Here is a 19,428-nt window from a genome sequence, read left to right as displayed (position 1 = left end):
TCAGATTCTAGTCTGTCTACTCTGTCTTAATTGGGTACTTTACATATTTAGAGAAGAAAAGAAAACAGCTGTGAAGATTGGTCTTACTTTTGTTAGCAAAACTTCAAGTAAACAGTGCTTACAAGAATTGTTCTAGTCTTCTCAAGTCCACTCACTTGCCCACTCACTATTTATTTGATACTCTCCTCTCTCTCCTCAAGACATTCATAACTCCCACTCTTCCATGGCTGTAATCTTAGCTAATGATATTACAGTCAGTGATACACGCAGTAATTAGAGGAAAACTTGTATTGACTCTCAATCACTTTCTTACCCTATTACACCTGTCTCTCACGTGCTACTTTTCCACCTCTACCTGGGCACTAGATCCCATTTCTTCTCATCTACTCAGGGACACAGCCCTAGCAGCCATCCTTTCTCTCTTTCAGAATCTTTTTTTCTCTGTTGGATCATTTCAAGCAACAGAGTACATGCTGTTATCTTCCCATATTTCTCTAAAAGCTATCACCCCATTTCTTCAAATTCTTCAAAGGAAATAGTTGGAATCGATCTCTCCAATGGCAATTCCTGATTATTCTCCTTCTCCTCTTCTAAAACCAATCCAAATTGGGTTTTCTACTTTACTAAAACTGCTCTTAGGCTTCACTAATAACCTCCATTAAATTGTTAAATTTGATGGTTAATTTTTAACGCAAACATGAAATGTACAAGGGTGGAGGAGTTTATTGTGACATTTTCACACCTGTATACAATGTATCCCAGTCAACTCTATCCCCTCTATCACTCTCCTCCATCTCACTCTCCCTTCTGAAAACAATTACAGCCAGATGCCAGTGAGTCACACCTGTAATCCTAGCTACTCAGGAGGCTGAGATCTAAGGACTGGAGTTAGAAACCAGACTGGCCAGAAAAGTTCCCATGAGACTTTTATCTCTAATAAACTATTCAAAAAAGCCAGACGTGAGCTGGGCACCAGTGACTCATGCCTATAATCCTAGCTACTCAAGAGGCTGAGATCTGAGGATCAAGGTTTAAAGCCAGCCCAAGCAGGAAAGTCTGTGAGACTCTTATCTCCAATTAACCACCAGAATACCGGAAGTGGCACTGTGGCTCAAGTGGTAGAGTGCTCTCTTTGAGCTGAAGAGCTGAGGGAAAGTGCCCAGGCCCAGAGTTCAAGCCCCATGACCACCACCAACAAACAGTCAGAAGTGGCATTGTAACTCAAGTGATAGAGCGCTAGCCTTTGGCACAAAGAGGCTCAGGGATAGCACCCAGACCCTGAGTTCAAGCCCCAGGACTGGAAAAAAAATCACAAAGAACCTCCCCAAACCCCTCAATTACAACAGGTTCCATTGTTCTATTTTCATACAAACATACTGCTTCAGCTATATTCATCCCCATTCACCTGCTTTGTTAGTCCTCCCTGATCCTGCTGGAACCCCTGCCACCCCCCCCCCCAATAGAGCTTGCTTTTATTTTACTATAATTGTTTTCTTTTAGTGTGATTTAATTGCACCAAGGAGTTTCACCATGCTATTCCAGATGTGCATAGATTATATTTTGCTCATCTAAGGTCACTTCTCACTTTACATGCCCTTTCCTCATTTGCCTCTTAGGACAAAATACTTCCTTGGATTTCTGCCATCTTCTTATTTGTTTCTCAGTCTCTCGCTGGCTTTTTCCTTTCCCCTAACCAGTTAATAATGTTGGATGTCTCTGGTGCTCTTTTGCTGATTCTCCTTTTTTTTTTTCTTTCTCTCTATACTTATTTCAATGGTGATTTCATCTAATCTCAAAACTTTAAGTACCAGGAAAATGCTTAACATTCCTAAATTTATCTCTTCACTTCAAACCTTCCTTCTGATCCTCAGGTTTACACAGTTACCCATTTGGTTGTCTCAGAGTGAACATGTCAAAAACTGAACTCCAGGTAGAGCACCTACACCTCTGACTGCTACCCAGACCTTGGTAGATTGCAACACCCATTTTCCCAGGGCTCAAGTCACATCTGTGACATATTTCTCTCACATCTTATATCCAGTTCTTCAGAAAACCCGATTCTACCAATATCCTTTATCCAGAATATGACTACTATTTCTCAAGGCTATGTCTACTATTATTGGGTCTAAACCATGGTTACCAGCTTTCTAATCTTCTGTTTCCATCCTCTTCTCTCCCCACTATCTATTCTCAGCTTAAATACTAATATAACCATTTATACCTAATTTTCTCAAGCAGTCTGCTGCTCTGCCCAGAAACTTCATATCTCTCTCTAGCTCACTAGAGGGAAACTAATATTCTTCTAATTCTGTTCATTCTGATCTGTTAAGGGTCTGATTCTTCTTTTCTCCACCTGATTCACTCCATTTCATCACACTGACTTTCTTGGTCCTCAACATGTTGGGCAAACTCCCATCTAAGGGCTTTTGCACTTCCTATTCCTGGAAAAGCACTTTCCATTTTTATGCAGGAATCATCATCTCAATAAATCCTGCCTTAGTCATCTTAGGTTAAATTGGGCCTCAAACTCCTTTTCTCCTAATTGTACTTATCTTTCTTCCTTTCCCTTGTCCTATGGGAAAGATTCTTGTGTCTTGGAAAGCTTTTAACAACCAACATCATTACTACCTGATACTCAAGCTCTTACGCAAGCTCAAAGTCTTTTTTTTTTTGTGCACTGAGATATCCTAAGAATGAGGAACAATGTCTGGCACATAGTGGGTGTCAGAAAAAAATATTTGTTTAAATGACTTTAATAAATAAGCCTACTTAATACAGAAAAGGCAAACATTTTAAAAGCATGTTAATCTTCTTACTTCAGTCAATATTTGTTTTGAAAAGCCTCCTTTCTGAATTGAAGTGAAAATTTAACTTAGGCTAGACTCACCTTACTTGAAATTTCACCTTTCCAATCTTTGGAGAAGATAACACTCAAATCTGTGTTGATGATGGACAAAGGGAGATAGAATAGCCAAGCACGCTGAGAAGAGAAGAATTATGACAACCATCTGCATAGTTCAGCTACAATAACTCCAGCAGTGAACTTCTGTCATCTAGTGGAATATAAAACTCTCAGCAGAATTACTTCCATTTGTGGATTCCAGCCTGGATGGTGGTGGGTTGGAAGGGGCAGGGTGAGGTATTGGCAGTAAGAAGGAAACAGAAAATAAAGTGGGAGGAGAATGGCTGTGTGAGAAAAGGTATCAGGTACTTAAATACTTAACTCTTATAAGTGACTATGCCTAGAGGTCACCTAATGAAAATGTCTATGCTTTTTGACTGAGAAAATGATGCATTTACTGCATAAGAAGAGTGAGATTAAAAGCAACAACAAAAAAAGAAAAACCTCTTGTGTCCATACTTGGAGTTCATTTCACTTGGCATCATCTTATATGGTCATATGTACATAGCTATTGAGCTATTCTGCTCATATGTTAGGATTATCATAGAAATATACTAATTATTACAAATGAGGGAAACCATGGGACCTATGTTTCTTTGGGTCTGGCTTATGATTTCTTGTTTATTTTGAATTTCTCCCCTATGGTTTATCCCCTGTTGTCACTGGATTTGATTTTGGTACCCTGGGTATTGTATATATGTTTATCTGAATTAGAGAAGGGAAGGGGAACAACAAAATGGTAAGACAAAGGACAAAGGGGGGACCAATGCAACAGCGACACTCACAAGACAATATGCTGGGAATGATCTCTACAACTGGGGGGATTTGAGGGGAAGAAAAGTGGGAGAAAAATGAGGGAGAGGTAACAAATTTAACAAGAAATGTACTCACTACCTTTCTTATGTAACTGTAACCTCTCTGTACATCACCTTAAAAATAAATTAATTAAAAAATAAAGAGATTTTCCACATTAAAAAAGAAGAGTGAGATTTATCTTCATCTCCGCATGAAATACAGGTCCATCACCAGGATACTCTATAAAAGAAATTTTGAGACATTTGCTTAACTTTCCCCTCATCCCATGAGCAGAGTCTGAACTCATACTGCTACTCCAAACATGGGCATCTGTTGTGGGAAATCCGTGTGGTTTCAAAGAAGTCCTTTTGAAGCATGGGAATCACATCAAGAAGACAGAAGAGACCATGAGAAAACATAGCAAAAGAACACTGAGACATAGAGCTCAACCTGCCTAAGGGAAGATTTGGCTAAGGAAGCAGAAGAAAGAAGCAAAATAGAACTATCTATAGGAAGCCAGCCATGTGGACATACTATTCTGCAGCCATTTTAAATAATTTCTTTCAATCTACTTTAATCAGGGCTTCCTACTCTATTTTTTTAAAAAATTGCATTATTTTTAAGTAGTTGTACACCAGAGTTGTGTGATTCAACAAAGCAGTTTATGAGTACAATGCATCTAATCAATGTCACCCCTTTCAATATTCTCACCCATCCCTCCCAACACACCCTTTTTCCTCACCCTTCTTAATTTTGTAAGATATACATTGAATTTTGACTGCATTCTAGATTTTGTTTGTCCCAGCTGACTGATTTCCAGTGTTGGAGAAAATCATCATTTAATGGTCAGTGTGACAAAGGAAAGTAATAACTCTAATATTGCCACATTTTATCTATCTGGAAGAAATAAAAGGAACATAATCGAATCTAACACATTCAGACTATGCCTTTTCTTTTCTTTTTTTATCAGTTGTGGGGCTTGAACTCTGGGCCTGGGTGCTGTCCCTCAGTTCTTCAGCTCAAGGCTAGTGTTCTACTACTTGAGCCACTGTGTTACTTCTGATTTTCTGGTGGTTTATGGGAGATAAGAGTCTCATGGAGTTTCCTGCCTGGGCTGGCTTTGAACCTCGATCCTCAGATCTCAGCCTCCTTAGTAGCTAGGATTATAGGTGTGAGCCACCGGCGCCCAGCAAACTATGCCTTTTCTTTACATAGTGTTATACCAACGAGAATGGTAAATTATCAGTAGATATATTGTAGGCTATCATTTTATCTGTAGTTTGGAAAATGGGTATAAATGCAGCACATAACTTTTTGTGGAAAATTTATATATGAGTCAGTCCAATTCCCTTAAATGGAAAAAAATAATTATTATCAACTTTGTACTTATATCTCACCATCAACAATGCTTTCTGAGTGAAGAATCTTCCTTGTTGGTTAGGGTTTATTTTAGAATGTGACAAAAAATGTTTATATCAAACTTGTCCCAATTAACATTCTTAAAATGTTTGCCTACTGGAGGAAGAACTGTTTTTCCTTTTTTATATTCTTTAAAGTGGCATGGGTTTTCTTTTCACTTGGTTTAGTTTTTAAAGCCTCCTGTCTCAGCTAAGTGGAGTTGGCCTTAAATAGGCTGGGATGGAGCCGGAATTTTGCCATGACAGAAACTAGCATGCAAAAAACCCAAACCCAAACCAAAACCCCCAAAACAACAACCAAAAGCTAGGCTGCAAAATTAAATCTTGAATAATAATAATATTGGGGTTATGTATTGTTATCCTGTGCTTTAACACTTCTTACCTGACATACAGTATAATTACTAAAACATTACTCCATTAATAAACATGAAGAATGCTGACTTCGAACAAGATGCTCAAGATATAAAAATTTTGAAATCAGTGAGGGAATGAAGTATCAGCTTTGAAGCTACATAGTGAGAGTTTTCAGCTCTGAGCAGTAGAGCTAGGAGAAGAAATTCATCAGTAAAGACCACCCCCCCACCCCGTATCATTTTTGTAAAACAGAAAGGGGAGTCTCTCTTCATGTAGCTCAGGCTGGCTTTGAACTCATAATTCTGCTTCAGCCTCCGAGACGTGTGCCACAATGCTTAGACCCTATTTTTCACTTTGTAAGGGACGTGATCATTTCATTTGGTTCTAGCAGCCTATATACAGGCTTGTTGGAGTTTGTAGCAGAAGGACATTTGTTATTCATCTTCATGACTAAATAGTAAGTTAATTATTTTCAAACAATTTCTTCACATTCTTCTGCTCATGTTTCTTCTCCCAGCTGTGGAAGGCTTCAAGGAAGATGCTCTGAAAAGAAAGTCTAGAGAAAGTGAATGAAAAATGGGAAAGCTGCTCTAGGGATCTCCTCTTCCAGAAGAAAAGCTCATTTTACATAGTGCAAGTGTACAGTGAAGAGCCATGGAGCGAAAGGGTTAACTGGGTGGGATAGCTGGGCACTCTCTTGGTTATCTTCAGAGCTGATCCTTCCTGTCATTATTCTCTTCACTTTTTTTTGAGGGGGGGTGTTGGTTGTGGGGGATAAACTCTGGGCCTGGGCACTGTCCCTTAGCTCTTCAGCTCAAGGCTAGCGCTCTACCACTTGAGCCACAGCACCAATTCTGTTTTTTTTCCTGCTTATGTGGTGCTGAGGAATCGAACCCAGAGCCTCCTGCGTGAAAGGCAAGCGCTCTACCACTGAGCCACCTTCCCAGCCCCTCTCCTCACTTTTTAAAGAATGGCATTGAATTTCCAAAATTTCAGACACAGTCATTTTCTAGTACTGTGTCTACCATAATCTAAAATACAACAGAACCATTGACCGCCTCCATCACCATGAGTGATTAAAACGGACTTTTATTAAACAAAGCAAGAAGTAAAAGGGAAGATATGATTTCATACAGGCATTCTCTCCATTTACAGCCACTGATGAGCCTTCAGAGTTGTTATTCTCTTCTTAAGGTGCCCTGCCCCAAATCTGCCTTACACAATGACCTCTATGCACTGAGGCCACAAGACAATGGACCTCTTCAGAGGCCTTCCCTGAAAACCCAGGAGAAAGTAGCTCTTTGTCACGTTGTTCATTTCTTTGAGACAATGGTGTTTTTTTTCCTCAAATTTATGTGTTCATTTTCTTTGCTTGCTAATTTTTATCTCTTCTTCTAACCACTTTGCAGAGAACGGGGGCTCTTTCGGACCTTGTTCCCTGCTCTGTCCTTTGTGTGTGTCATGCACATACTGAGCCCTGTCTCCCCCATGACTTGTTTTTAATGAATATATAAGTGAATGGGCACACTTAATTGCTTTGAGTTTCTGTGTTACAGTCTTAATTGGGAATCCCATGATGTACTCAACATTCTGAATGCTGAGCTAGCTACTTACCGATTGCCATGGCTCGTTTCAAAACATTAAGGGATTTATTTCTATGGTCAGCTTTGTATAGGTCAAGATTTTCATTGACTAGCACTCCTTTCTCTTCAAAACATTTATAGACTCGGGGCTGGGAAGGTGGCTCAGTGGTAGAGCACTTGCCTTGCATGCCTGAGGCCCTGGGTTCGATTCCTCAGCACCACATAAGCAAAAAGAAAAAAGCTGAAAGTGGTGCTGTGGCTCAAGTGGTAGAGCGCTAGCCTTGAGCTGAAGAGCTGAGGGACAGCGCCCAGGCCCAGAGTTCAGGCCCCACAACCGGACCCCCTCCTAAAAAAAAAGAAAAAAAATTTACAGACTCCTCTGGTACTTAGCATTTTGTTTGTCTTATTGGGGATGATGATTTGAAATTAGAAACTGCCTTACATAGTTTTACCTCCTCTGTATAGATTAGGTCTTATATTTTATGACTGGGTAAATTATAAGACATAGAAATGCCCATGAACTACATGACTTAAGCCTCGAGGGAGATATTATTTTTGCTTCCAAATAAATTGACTTTGGGCTTAGAGGCCAGGGAAGTGAATAAAATTTTTAATCTAATATGAAATAGAAGTTGTAATTATTATCATCATCACTGAAAACTCTCCTTGAATTAAGGAAACCCTAATTACACCTTGCTTTGGTAGCCTATAGCATAAATGTTAAAATTGTGATATCTTAAGACCAGACCCTACTTGTCCTGATTAACAGAAAATTAGTATTCTTTAGTGTTGAACATCTAAAATATTCCTCAAAAACTAACAGGAACACTCGTGTGTTCTACAATGCACCCTTGTTGTCACTTGTCTTCTTGGCCAGGCGTGCTATTATAAATGTACTAAAATCATTCCAAGAATATCATGCCTATGCAATGTTCCTAGCTCAGCTTTGTTCCTAAATTCCCCTAAGTTAGCTAATATAAGCAGGAATATGTCAGGAACTGTATAGTCTACTAAATGACCACAGCCAACTCTCTCTTTCATTGTTTCCTGTGTTATATTGTAAGGATCCTCTATCTTCCTCTATGACCACATATTTTCCATGTCTCTTTCTTTGATCCATCAGCTCTTTATCTCAATTTGAAACACATTTCAATTAATTGAAATATTTGAATGGAAGTTATTGAATCATTGTACTTATTTCTTTATTACTTCCTGCACACAGACAAACACACACACATACATTGTACCTTTACATTATCTCCTTCTAAAGTAAACCTATTTTTTCCTTACTTCTTAACTTTGAGCTCATCCACGTGTCTAACTCTGGCTGATGATAGCAGATGTGAAATGTACTTAGAAGAAGGAGTTGGCCCCTGGGTGTGCCTTTACTATCAATATGAGAAGAATGTACATTAAATAGTCCAGTGGGACCAACTAGAGTGAAAGATGTGTAGGAAGAGTAGATCTGCAGACCTGGAGACCTGCCTTGTAAAGTGAAACCAGCCTAGCGGATACAGATCTGTGAGGAGAAAGTCATATTTCTCAGTCACTGAGTTTTGAGGTTGTTTTATATACACCATTATTGTGGTCAAAACTAATTGATACAAGATGTAATTGTTTCCACAGTAGAGTCAAATATTTACATCTTTGTGCAAAGTAGTTTAGCTACTTATTGTCTCAATTGTCCCCATTCCAAGAGTAGCATTTTGCTTCTATTATTTGCATAATAAAATGCATGTTAGAATGCTGTCTCAAAGTACAGAGAATCTTAGAAAGGCTATTTTACCTCTATCGACAGAGATCAAAAACCTGGAGATAGAAGAAAGTAATTGTACAAAATAAAACTAACATAAACATTTAAGAAAACAATTTGGAAGCTACCACATTCCACTTATACTTCCTATTTCACTTTATGGTTAAACAAATCATTGCAATGCAAAGTGATGTGTTATAAATTGTGTAATTATATGTATGTGAGTGTGTGTGTGTGAGAGAGAGAGTATGCCTAACAAATAGCACTAATATGTTTTATTTTCCATATCCTAGAACTCTTATTTACATCTCCTCAGTTTGGGAGTTACAATGTGCTCATTTCAAGGAAAAGTGAGATTACCAAGGATAGCTTAAAGTCGGTGCTGAAACATTTCATAAAAAAACAGCAACTCTCTCACCTTTATTCAACCTTGTTGGGAAATCTCCCCATCATCCTTTGTGTCTGAAAATGCATTATAACTTATTTAAAGCACTCTGGGGGTGGGGAGTGGGGGGAAGATGGGAAGGGATGGGAAGGGGAAACAAAGGAGGAGGCAACAATGCTTGATAAGAAACGTATTCATTACCTTGCCCATGTAATTGTAACTCCTCTGTATGGTATTTTCACAATTAAAAGAGAGAGAGAGAGAGAGAGAGAGAGAGAGAGAGAGAGAGAGAGAGAGAGAGAATAGCGGCAAAAAGTCTCACAAGATTCCATTTCAGTAAAAGAAGCTGGGCCTGGTGGCTCACACCTGTCATCACAGCTACAGCAGGAAGCATAAAAAAAAAAGCACTCTGGGAAGCAATTTTTACTTTTTTTTTTAGTTGCACACAAAATTGCTTTCTAAGCAACCAAGTGAAAAATTGGAATTTTCAATGAGCAGGACATTTCTTCAATAACTCCTTTGTGAAATAAAGCTGCCATATTCCCTGCTTAACCAGCCATCTCATACTTTTATTGATTTTCCAAACAGAAATTAGGAATTCTTCAGGATTTATAATGAGTGCTTACTAGCACTAAGACACTGAGTGCACCTTAAAGGATGCTCTCACTAAACAAGGTTCTGAGCTGGAAGAGTCATACTGGAGCAAGCCTTTTCTGTGAAATTAAAATTAAATTAGTATTAATCAAAGCAGATTATTTTAAGCTAAAATGCTAATTTAATCCCCAGGATAAGCACTGAGAAATATCTCTAAAAATTCTGTAAAATAAACAAGAGGATTAGGAAATATTTTTTAATTCAGAGGAAAGAAATAAGTAGGGAATAAAAAATGACATGGGACACACAGAAAATAGCAGTGATAAATTCTCCTTTATCAATAATTACATCAAATGTAAAAGGATGTAATACTTTAATTAAAAGCCAGAAATTATCCAACTAGATTTTTTTTAAATGATCCAATTATTTTTTTAATCTACAAAGACACACTTTGTTAAAAAAATACAAAAGCTTGAAATTGAAAGAATAATGTTATGGTTTGAATATGAAACATCCTTCATAGGCTTACGTGTTGAATGTTGTTCCTTACCTCCTGCTGCTTTTAGGGGAGATAGTGGTAACTTTAGGATATGAGGCATAGCTGAACGAAATAAGCCACTGGCTGTAATTGACATTTTTTACAGTGCTGATTTGTATAAAATTTGTTTTTTGTGGATTTGGAAATAAAATCATGTAAACGTTGTTGCCTGTAATAACAATTGCAAGTAACCTATTAAAATTCCCCTTGAGTTAAAAAAAAGAAAGAAAGAAGCCACTGGAGATATGCCTTTGAAGGTTATACCTGCTCCTCAGTCCCTTTGTTTTACTTTCTGCTTCCTATCTGTCAGAACTCAAACAGCCTACTACAACTCCACGTTTCTGCTGCCATGAAGTTCTACCTTACCATGGAACCAAGGACTACAGACTGAAATCTCTGAAAATGTGATCCCATGTAAGTCCCTCCTCTCTTAAGTTGTTTTTCTCAGCTGTTTGATCACAATAACACAAAGATAATGAATACTGACAGACAAAATTATATCATGCAAGAAATAACTGAAGGAGAATTGACATGACTATGCTAATATCAGAAAAAATAAGAACAGACTTTAAGACAAAATTGGAGTATATGCATTTGGCAATTGAACTTCAAACTACATAAAGCAAAAACCAACAGAATTTAAGAGAGAAAGAGACAAAACAATAATAGTTAAAAATCTTAGTATCCTACTTTCAGTAAAGGATTAAATTGGCAGAAGAACAACATAGAAATAAAAAGCTTGACCAATACGACAAGCCACCTAGAAGTACATATCTATTAGTCCAACTAACAGTGAAAAAAATATACATTCTGCTCAAATTTACATGGTGCAGTATCCAGCATACACTGTATGTTAGCCATAAACAAGTCTCAATACATTTAAGTGGACTGAAATCATAAAAGGCATATTTTCAGATCATAATGAAATTAAATTGAAAAAAACTGAAAAAAATTTATATGATTCATATTTGTAGAAAAAATTTTAAACTGTCCCTAAACAGCCAATAGGTAGAAGATGAAATAACAAGGGAAATTAGAAATGATTTTAAGTATATATACAAATAAATATATGGGATGTAGCTAAATTACAGCTTATAGGAAAACTTATAGTTCTAAAGAATTGTATTTAAAACTATTTAGTTAAAACCCTTGTGCAATTACTTAAGATGATAAAAAAAAAATCAAAACCTAAAACTCTTAAGGAGAGGGGAGGTAGCAGTGGGGTTAAGAAAGAACATGGGGTAAATTTAATCAAAGTATATATACGATATTCATATAAGTAAATCTCACAATAAAACCCTTTTGTTCAGTTAATTCATGTTAATAAAAATTTTAAAAGAAGAAAGCATTCAAATTGAAGCCGCGTGCCAGTGGCTCAAGCCTGTAATCCTAGCTACTCAGGTGGCTGAGATCTGAGGATCGCAGCTCAAAGCCAGCCCTGGCAGGAAAGTACATGAGACTCTTATCTCCAATAAACCACTAGAAAACCAGAAGTGGCACTGAGTGCTTGCCTTGAGCTGAAGAGCTGAGGGACAGCGCCCAGGCCCAGAGTTCAAGCCCCACGACCATCAAAAAAAAAAAAGTTGATAATTTCCACTTTAAGAAACTAGGAAAATAAGAACTAACTATATAACTCAAAACAGAAGGAGGAGTGAAGAAACATATAATTCTCTAAACAAGCAAAATTTATGTCACAGAATTTCTATGTTTTGAAATTCTTAGAATTGGATATTACTGGTCATGGCAACTTTTACAAATCAGCTCTTCAATAGTAGCCATCTCAGTATTGCTTGAATTTGAATCCCTTTGACTTCCAATGAGGCCCAGCTTCTGTACAACCCTTTTAATTTCCTTTGTGACTTGGTGGAGAATAATTCTTCTGTTAGACTATTTGATATCTCTGATGATTCAGACTCTTTTCTATGACTAAGGAACATATCACATCTACAGAAATAGTCTTAGTCATTCTACTCTAAAACTCTCCAGTAATCTGAAATCAGTAAAGCATTCTGACTTAGAGAATATATACAGTAACTAAGATCTAGACTACCAAACTACTGGATCTTATTATTTAAACACCCAATTGAATAGCTCATTAGCATTGTATTATAACAGATCCTTAGCTTGTCAGTTGGTTGTCTTCTGAAATAATGCATGGCCCTTGAGAAGTAGCTTCCTATAGTCCTCTACAATCTTATTCACATATAATTCACAAAAAAGGTATTTTATTTAGGGATAATAAAAAAAAAACCCAGAAGCTTCATTATAGTTCCTGACTTATCTCAAGTTTCCAATCTGCAGAATCCATACTGTGGGGAGTTTAAAAATTAGGTATTGCATTCTTACTTTATCTATGGCATGCCTATGTAGCAGGAAAGGTAATACATGGCAAGTGTGGCAGAGAGAGTGACCTAGCTGCTTTTTGGAGAAAACATATTCTGGGGTGTTTACAACAGTTCAAAAACTGTCAGATTGCCCCAGGGCTGCAGCACAGCCTTGAGGCCAGCCCTGCTCTGGAATCCTGCTTCCCAGAAGGACCCCAGAATTAGCTCACACAGAGCATTGCCATTTTAACCCCAAGATCTATGTATTCCCTCATTCCCCAAATTCACATGACACAGCTAAGTCTCCTCACAGAAAAGGTTGGATCAGCTTTAGAATAAAAATCCCTCTGTGTCTTTCCCGAAGAAATAAATCACTTCATTACCAAGAAATATAGGCCAATTTTAATCAAACCATAGACAAATGCGTGTGTGTGTGTGTGTGTGTGTGTGTGTGTGTTATGTTCCTTTGATTCTTTTTTTTTTCTTTAATGATACAGTAAAGAATGACTGGAAGCAAAAATACACCTGAGGGATGATATGAGGCAACTCCCTAAACCCAGGCAGCCCACCTCAAGGGGTAAGTGGTCAGTTTGGGTGAGGATTCATTGTGTGGCAGCTGTCCAGGCTAGGATTGGTCAGTAGGAGGGCTCCTAAGTGTTCTTCTTGTACCCTCCTCAACTGGTCTGCCTATGGACTGGTTTGGGAAGTCATACATCTGTACATTTGATCTTTGCCTTCTTTTTATTAGACTTCCTATATCTTTATTATAATCTTATAATTTAACATCTTTCATCATTTACAAAACTTTCTTTATTACATATTTACTTATGATTATTGGCACTTTTAAAAAATGTATTGTAAGGGTGATATCAGAGGGGTGTTTACAACAGTACAAAAACTGTCAGATGGCTCCAGGGTTGCAGCACAGCCTTAAGGCCAGCCCTGCTCTGGAATCCTGCTTCCCAGAAGGGCCCCAGAATTCGCTCACACAGAGCATTGCCACTTTCACCCAAAGATCTATACAGTTCCTCATTCCCCAAACTCACATAACACAGCTGAGTTACATAAGTACAGTTACATAAATACCTAAGTACAGTTACATAAGTAAGGTAATGAGCACAATTTTTGTTGAAACATTGTTAGCCCCTCCCTCATTTTCTCCCACTTTCCTTCCCTCCAACTCTGTGCCCCCCACCTAAGTTTTAAAGTTCATTTCCAACATAGTGTTTGTGCATATCACTGTTGCATTGGTTCACCCTTTGTCCATTGTCTCACCATCTTGTTATTCCTTTCCCTTCCCCAAATCAGATAAATATATATACAAGAGATAAGGTACCAAAATCAAAAGGAGCAATAACAGGGGATAAGCCAAAGGGGGGAAAAAAGAAAAAAGAAAAAAACTTCACACAGTTCATTAAAAAACAAAAGCAGAGAAACAAAATAAAAACTCACTTGTTTCCATATCTTGGAGTTCATTTGGATTGGCATAATTTCACATGGTCATCTGTCTATAGCTCTTGAACTATTGTGATCCTCTGCTAGGACTATTATAGACATATACTAATTATTACAAATGAGAGAAACAATGGAGCCTATGTTTCTTTGGGTCTGGCTTACTTCACGTCATCTTTTTTCCAAGTCTTTCCATTTCCTTATGAATGGGACAATGTCATTCTTTCCGATGGAAGCTTAGAATTCCATCTTTGTCTTTCTTAAGAGGCATTTGATCAGAACATATCAATGTAGGATTCCTAATATGGAAGTTATTGGGGGGGAGGGGAAACTTACTTCTTACAGTTCTAGCAGTTGCGTTTTTAAATTACCATTGGAATCTATACCCTAAAGTTACTGTCAAAGGCATAAAGTGTGAGTGCACTCAGGTTTTTACTGGAATTCTTTCCTTTGGAGAGCCATCCCAACCCCTAATCTATGCCCAGCGGTTCCTCGAGATAGAGACAAGAGCTTGACTGGACAGTTGGAATTACCCTGACATTTGAAGAAGTGCTTGGTCCTTCCTTGACTTTCAGATCACTTTGTCAAATTCATTCCTGATAGAACTAGCAGGTCATTCTATTAGGATGATTTGAAGTTAGCTAGCCACCCATATTCTTTTTTAAAATTTTAAATATATATTTTTATTGTAAAGATACTGTACATAAGTACAGTTACATGAGCAAGGTAATGAGTCCATTTCCTATCGAGCATTGTTACCCCCTCCTTTTTTTTTCCCTACCATCCTTTTTCTCTCCACCTCCCCAACTCCTCCCTACCCGCCCCCATGCAAAGTTGTAAAGTTTGTTTTCAACATAGTGTCTTGTACATCTCATTGTTACAATGGGTCATCCTGTATCCTTACTTCAGCATTTTGGTATTTCCCTTCCCCTCCCCAAATTAGAAAAATGTATATACGAGATGCAGGACAATGGAATCAAATACAGTGAAAAACAGGGGTTGTACCATGGGGGAAGAACAAACAAAGAAACAAAAAAAATCACACACTCAATTATAAGTACATTAAAAAGAACAACAAGAAAGATACAATCTCTGTGTCCCTATGTTGGGGTTCATTTCACTTATAAGGTCATATGTACATAGCTTTTGACCTATTCTGCAGATAAGGGAAACCATGGGACCTATGTTTCTTTGAGTTTGGCTTACTTCACTTTAATTTTTCCACCTCTTTCCATTTTCTAACAAATGGGACAGTATCATTCTTTCTGATGGAAGCATAGAATCCCATTTTATATATATATATATATATATATATATATATATATATATGTATATATATGTGTATATATATCTTATATATATATGTGTGTATATATATCTTATATATATATATATATATATATATATATCACATTTTCTTGACCCATTCCACTACTGAGGGGCATCTGGTTTGGTTTTATATCTTAGCTATGTTGAATAATGCTGCAATAAACATAGTTGTGCTGGTAGCTTTAGTATGGCCTTGTTTGGGATTGTTTGGGATTGTGGGATTGCTGGGTCATAGGGGAGCTCTATGTGTAGTCTCTTAAGGAACCTCCATGTTGCTTTCCAAAGTGGTTGAACAAGTTTATATTTCCATCAACAATGCAAAAGGAATAGCAAGCTATATCAATAGAAAGCCCACAGATTAGGAGAAGATCTTCACTAGCCATACAATGGACAAGGGTCTCATATCTAAAATATACTTAGAACTCAAAAAATTAAATCCCCCAACAACAAATCCTGAAAGAAACAACTGCCCAATTAATAAGTGGGCTAAAAACTTAAAGAGAGATTTCTCTGAAGAGGAAATAAGAATGGTCACTAGACATATGAAGAAATGCTCAACTTCTCTAGCCATAAAAGAAATGCAAATCAAAACAACATTGAGATTCTACCTCATCCCAGTTAGAATGGCTATAATCAAGAAATCTAATAACAGATGCTGGAGGAGATGTGGCCAAAAGTCCACCCATACTCTTTAGAAGCATGAAGGAGGCAGCTATCTGGAATGGAAAAGAATGAAGACAAACTACAAAGGGAGGTAGAATCAGTGGAGAGACAATACTCAGAACATAACTTGAACCTGCCGATCTAGCTTCTTCTTGGGTAGGCTTTCCTATATGAGTTCCTTGTGATGTGAACCAAGCACTCCTTTTAACTTAGGCTAGTTTCTGCTCAGTTCTGTCACTTGGAATATAGTTTCTGAGTTAGATGTTAGTTTATGAATATTCAAACATCTATTTCTGTCCCTCCACAAACAGGATTACTCTGTACATACTGTTTTACAATTTGCTTCTTCATTTTATATGTCATGAGCACCTTTCCAGGTGGTATGTTTAAGGGTTATGTTGAAAGCAACATTGTTCTTTTTAGGACAGCAGAATACCCCAAAGGAGAGGATACGGTTTCTCTATTTTTAAACGACTAATCAATGAGTGGATATTTTCTTAGGTTCCCAGTTTTTGATTTGATAACCCACTCTACAGTTTACAGCTTGTAAAAATAGCCTTAGGTATTTTGGGCAAGGATTTTCATTAGATAAATTCATGCCAGTGGTGTTTCTAGGTCACCAATTTTATAAAATTTTTCATAGAAATGGTATAGAAATGTTCAAATTGCCCTCCAGGCTGGTGCTGTGTCAATACAAAGCTCACAGCTACCACGTTTAGGAAAGGGCTCCTTCTTTTTCACCTGAACAAAGGTGTAGGATGTCAGACTTTTTTTCCCCAATATTTGATAGCTGATAGGTAAATACATATCTCACTGTTTAAAAGATGTAATTTGTCAATTTTTTTTCTGTGGGATTGTGATTCTTTCCTTCTATGTAATGGACAAATATGTAATTCTTTATCTGGAATATGCTTGTATATTACTTTTGCCCATCTTCGATGTGACTACACATATTTCTTCCTGGTAAGTTTTATTATTATTTTACTATTATTATACATTATGTGAATTGGTACATTTCTACATTTCTTTCACCTGCCATTTCCTCTAATTTGCCTCATTTAAACATATTTTGACTGAGGTATGTTAGTATGCATCTAGCTAGGTAGGCTCTATAACCTGATGGTGGATGGCAAAGAAAAGATGACATGGTAAAATCCCACTCTCTCTCTCTCTCTCTCTCCCCCTCACACACACACACGTGCACAGATAAACACATGTGCGCGCGCGCGCGCGCACACACACACACACACACACACACACACTCCCAGAGTGTGTTCGAGCTGTTTGCAGGAGCAGAACAACCCATTGGAAACCCTCATACACAGAAAGGACAGAAAAATGAATATATTAGTGTTGTTTCTTTAAGCCATTAAGTTTTCTGGATGATTTGTTATGTGGAAGGTTATTGTGTTTCAAATAGGAGGCAATTATGATTCAAGTAAGAGCCTTGAGAATTAGGAGCAAGTAAAATACAGTGACCCATGAAGAGAAACTGCTAGTCTCATTTTTAAGCCATTTAGGAACACTGAACTGCTGTGACATTCCAAAGATTCCAATGGATTGACAGAAGTACCAGTGCAGGGCCCAGGTTGAGCTAGTGATGCCCACTGGGAGATGTGGCATACAGAGTACCTGCAGCAATGCAGTGGGATATGGCCTCTGTAATTACAAATAGGGCCTTCTACTGAAAACCTTTCATTGCTTGTGAAGCATGGATGTAGAAGTATTTGAAAAGGAAGTGAGAACCTGCATCCACAGGGAAGGATAATGGGTTTGCCTCATTGGTTTCAAAGTCTGAGTAAGCACGAGCTCCTTTAGATCATTAAAAAAAAATAGAATGGAGAGCCCAATTTATCTGCTAAGACAGCCCAGAGCACTAGCCTTGTTTTCCCCACACAATCATGGTTATTTGTCCATGCAATGCCGACTCCTCAAGTAGCCCTGACCTCTAGGATCCCTCCAATAGACATCAAAATATCCAACTTTTTCTGTGTGTGAGGGGTGGGTGGGTGTGGGTGTGTCTGTCTGTCTGTCTGTGTCTGTGTCTGTGTGTCTGTGTGTGCCTGTTTGTGTCTGTGTGTGTTTAATACATATTGGAAAATGATATGGGTCATATTGAGTAATGGATATAACTGACCTATGGCACAAGATTCTCATTTAAACACTCATTTTTTTTTATCTTGTTGGCTGTTGTAGAAATGACCCCAATCCCCCTAAATGGGATCCATTATATCCTCTTAACAGATATAAGTCCTTTTCCATGCCCCCTGTGCTCTCTCTCAACAGCTCACCTTCCCAGTCTCCCTGGTTTCAATCACTACCTTTGTTTGAAGAATGCTCATGGGAAATAGTCCTGGAATAAGACTATAACAAAAGAGAGAAAAGGGAAAGAGTTAGGGAGGAAACTGTAGGGCAGCTATAGAAAAGAGAACTTCTACACTAATACTGTGTCAAGGAAAGGAGAGTTTACAAGGAGGCTGCGATTAGTAGTGTTTGCTACGTTAGTGAAGGGGCTGAGAGGTGAGAAAAGGCAAGAGAGATAAAGTGATCCTTCAGACTCTAATGGAATGAACTTCCACGTCAAGATAAGCTCCAGGAGACTGAGAATCTTTTTCTGTCTTGTTTATTTCCATACCTTGGCATCTGGAACAATGCATGTCACATAAGAGGACCTTGTAAATATGTATTTAATGAATGGACAAAGCAATAAGGAAAGAGAAGGGAATAGGTGAGGGAGAATAATCAGCAGAAAGGAAAGTAAAATACATGATAGAAAAGAGAGTAGGAGTGACTGGATCAGGTTGAAAAGGTCAGGTGGATAGTTACGTAAGCTGTTGGGTAGTTCATATGTTAGGATTTGCTTCAGACGTAAGAGGAAGCCAATAATAGTTGTTAATAAAATGGAATTTTATTTTTCCTGTCACACAAGAGAAATTTAAGGCACTATACATCAGCTACAGGATCTTTTGAGCTCCAAACCCTGACAACCGTTGGATGTAACTCTAATGGTCTGTGGTAATGTTTCTCTGTTGGTTTCTACAAGTCTTACCTTACTTCATGCATGTGTTACCCCAATCTTTTTATTATGGGTGACTCTGACCACTAGAATATGGTAGACATGATATTCTAAGACTTCTGCTGACTTTAAAAGGACTAGCAGCATTTCTTCCTGCTTTTCAAGATTCACTCATCCTGCTTTGAGAGGCCTTGTGGAAGGAATTGAACTCTGACTGACAAACAGTAACGATCATCTGATCATTGGCTGATCACAGGAACAGCTCCTGATAAGTCAAGACTCCAGAAGAATATATCCCCAGCTGACATCGTGGAGAACAGTC

The sequence above is a fragment of the Dipodomys spectabilis genome, unplaced genomic scaffold (assembly GCF_019054845.1).
Source record: "Dipodomys spectabilis isolate Male_0828 unplaced genomic scaffold, ASM1905484v1 ptg000089l, whole genome shotgun sequence".
Taxonomy (NCBI): domain Eukaryota; kingdom Metazoa; phylum Chordata; class Mammalia; order Rodentia; family Heteromyidae; genus Dipodomys; species Dipodomys spectabilis.
Note: the sequence above shows the minus strand (reverse complement) of the source record.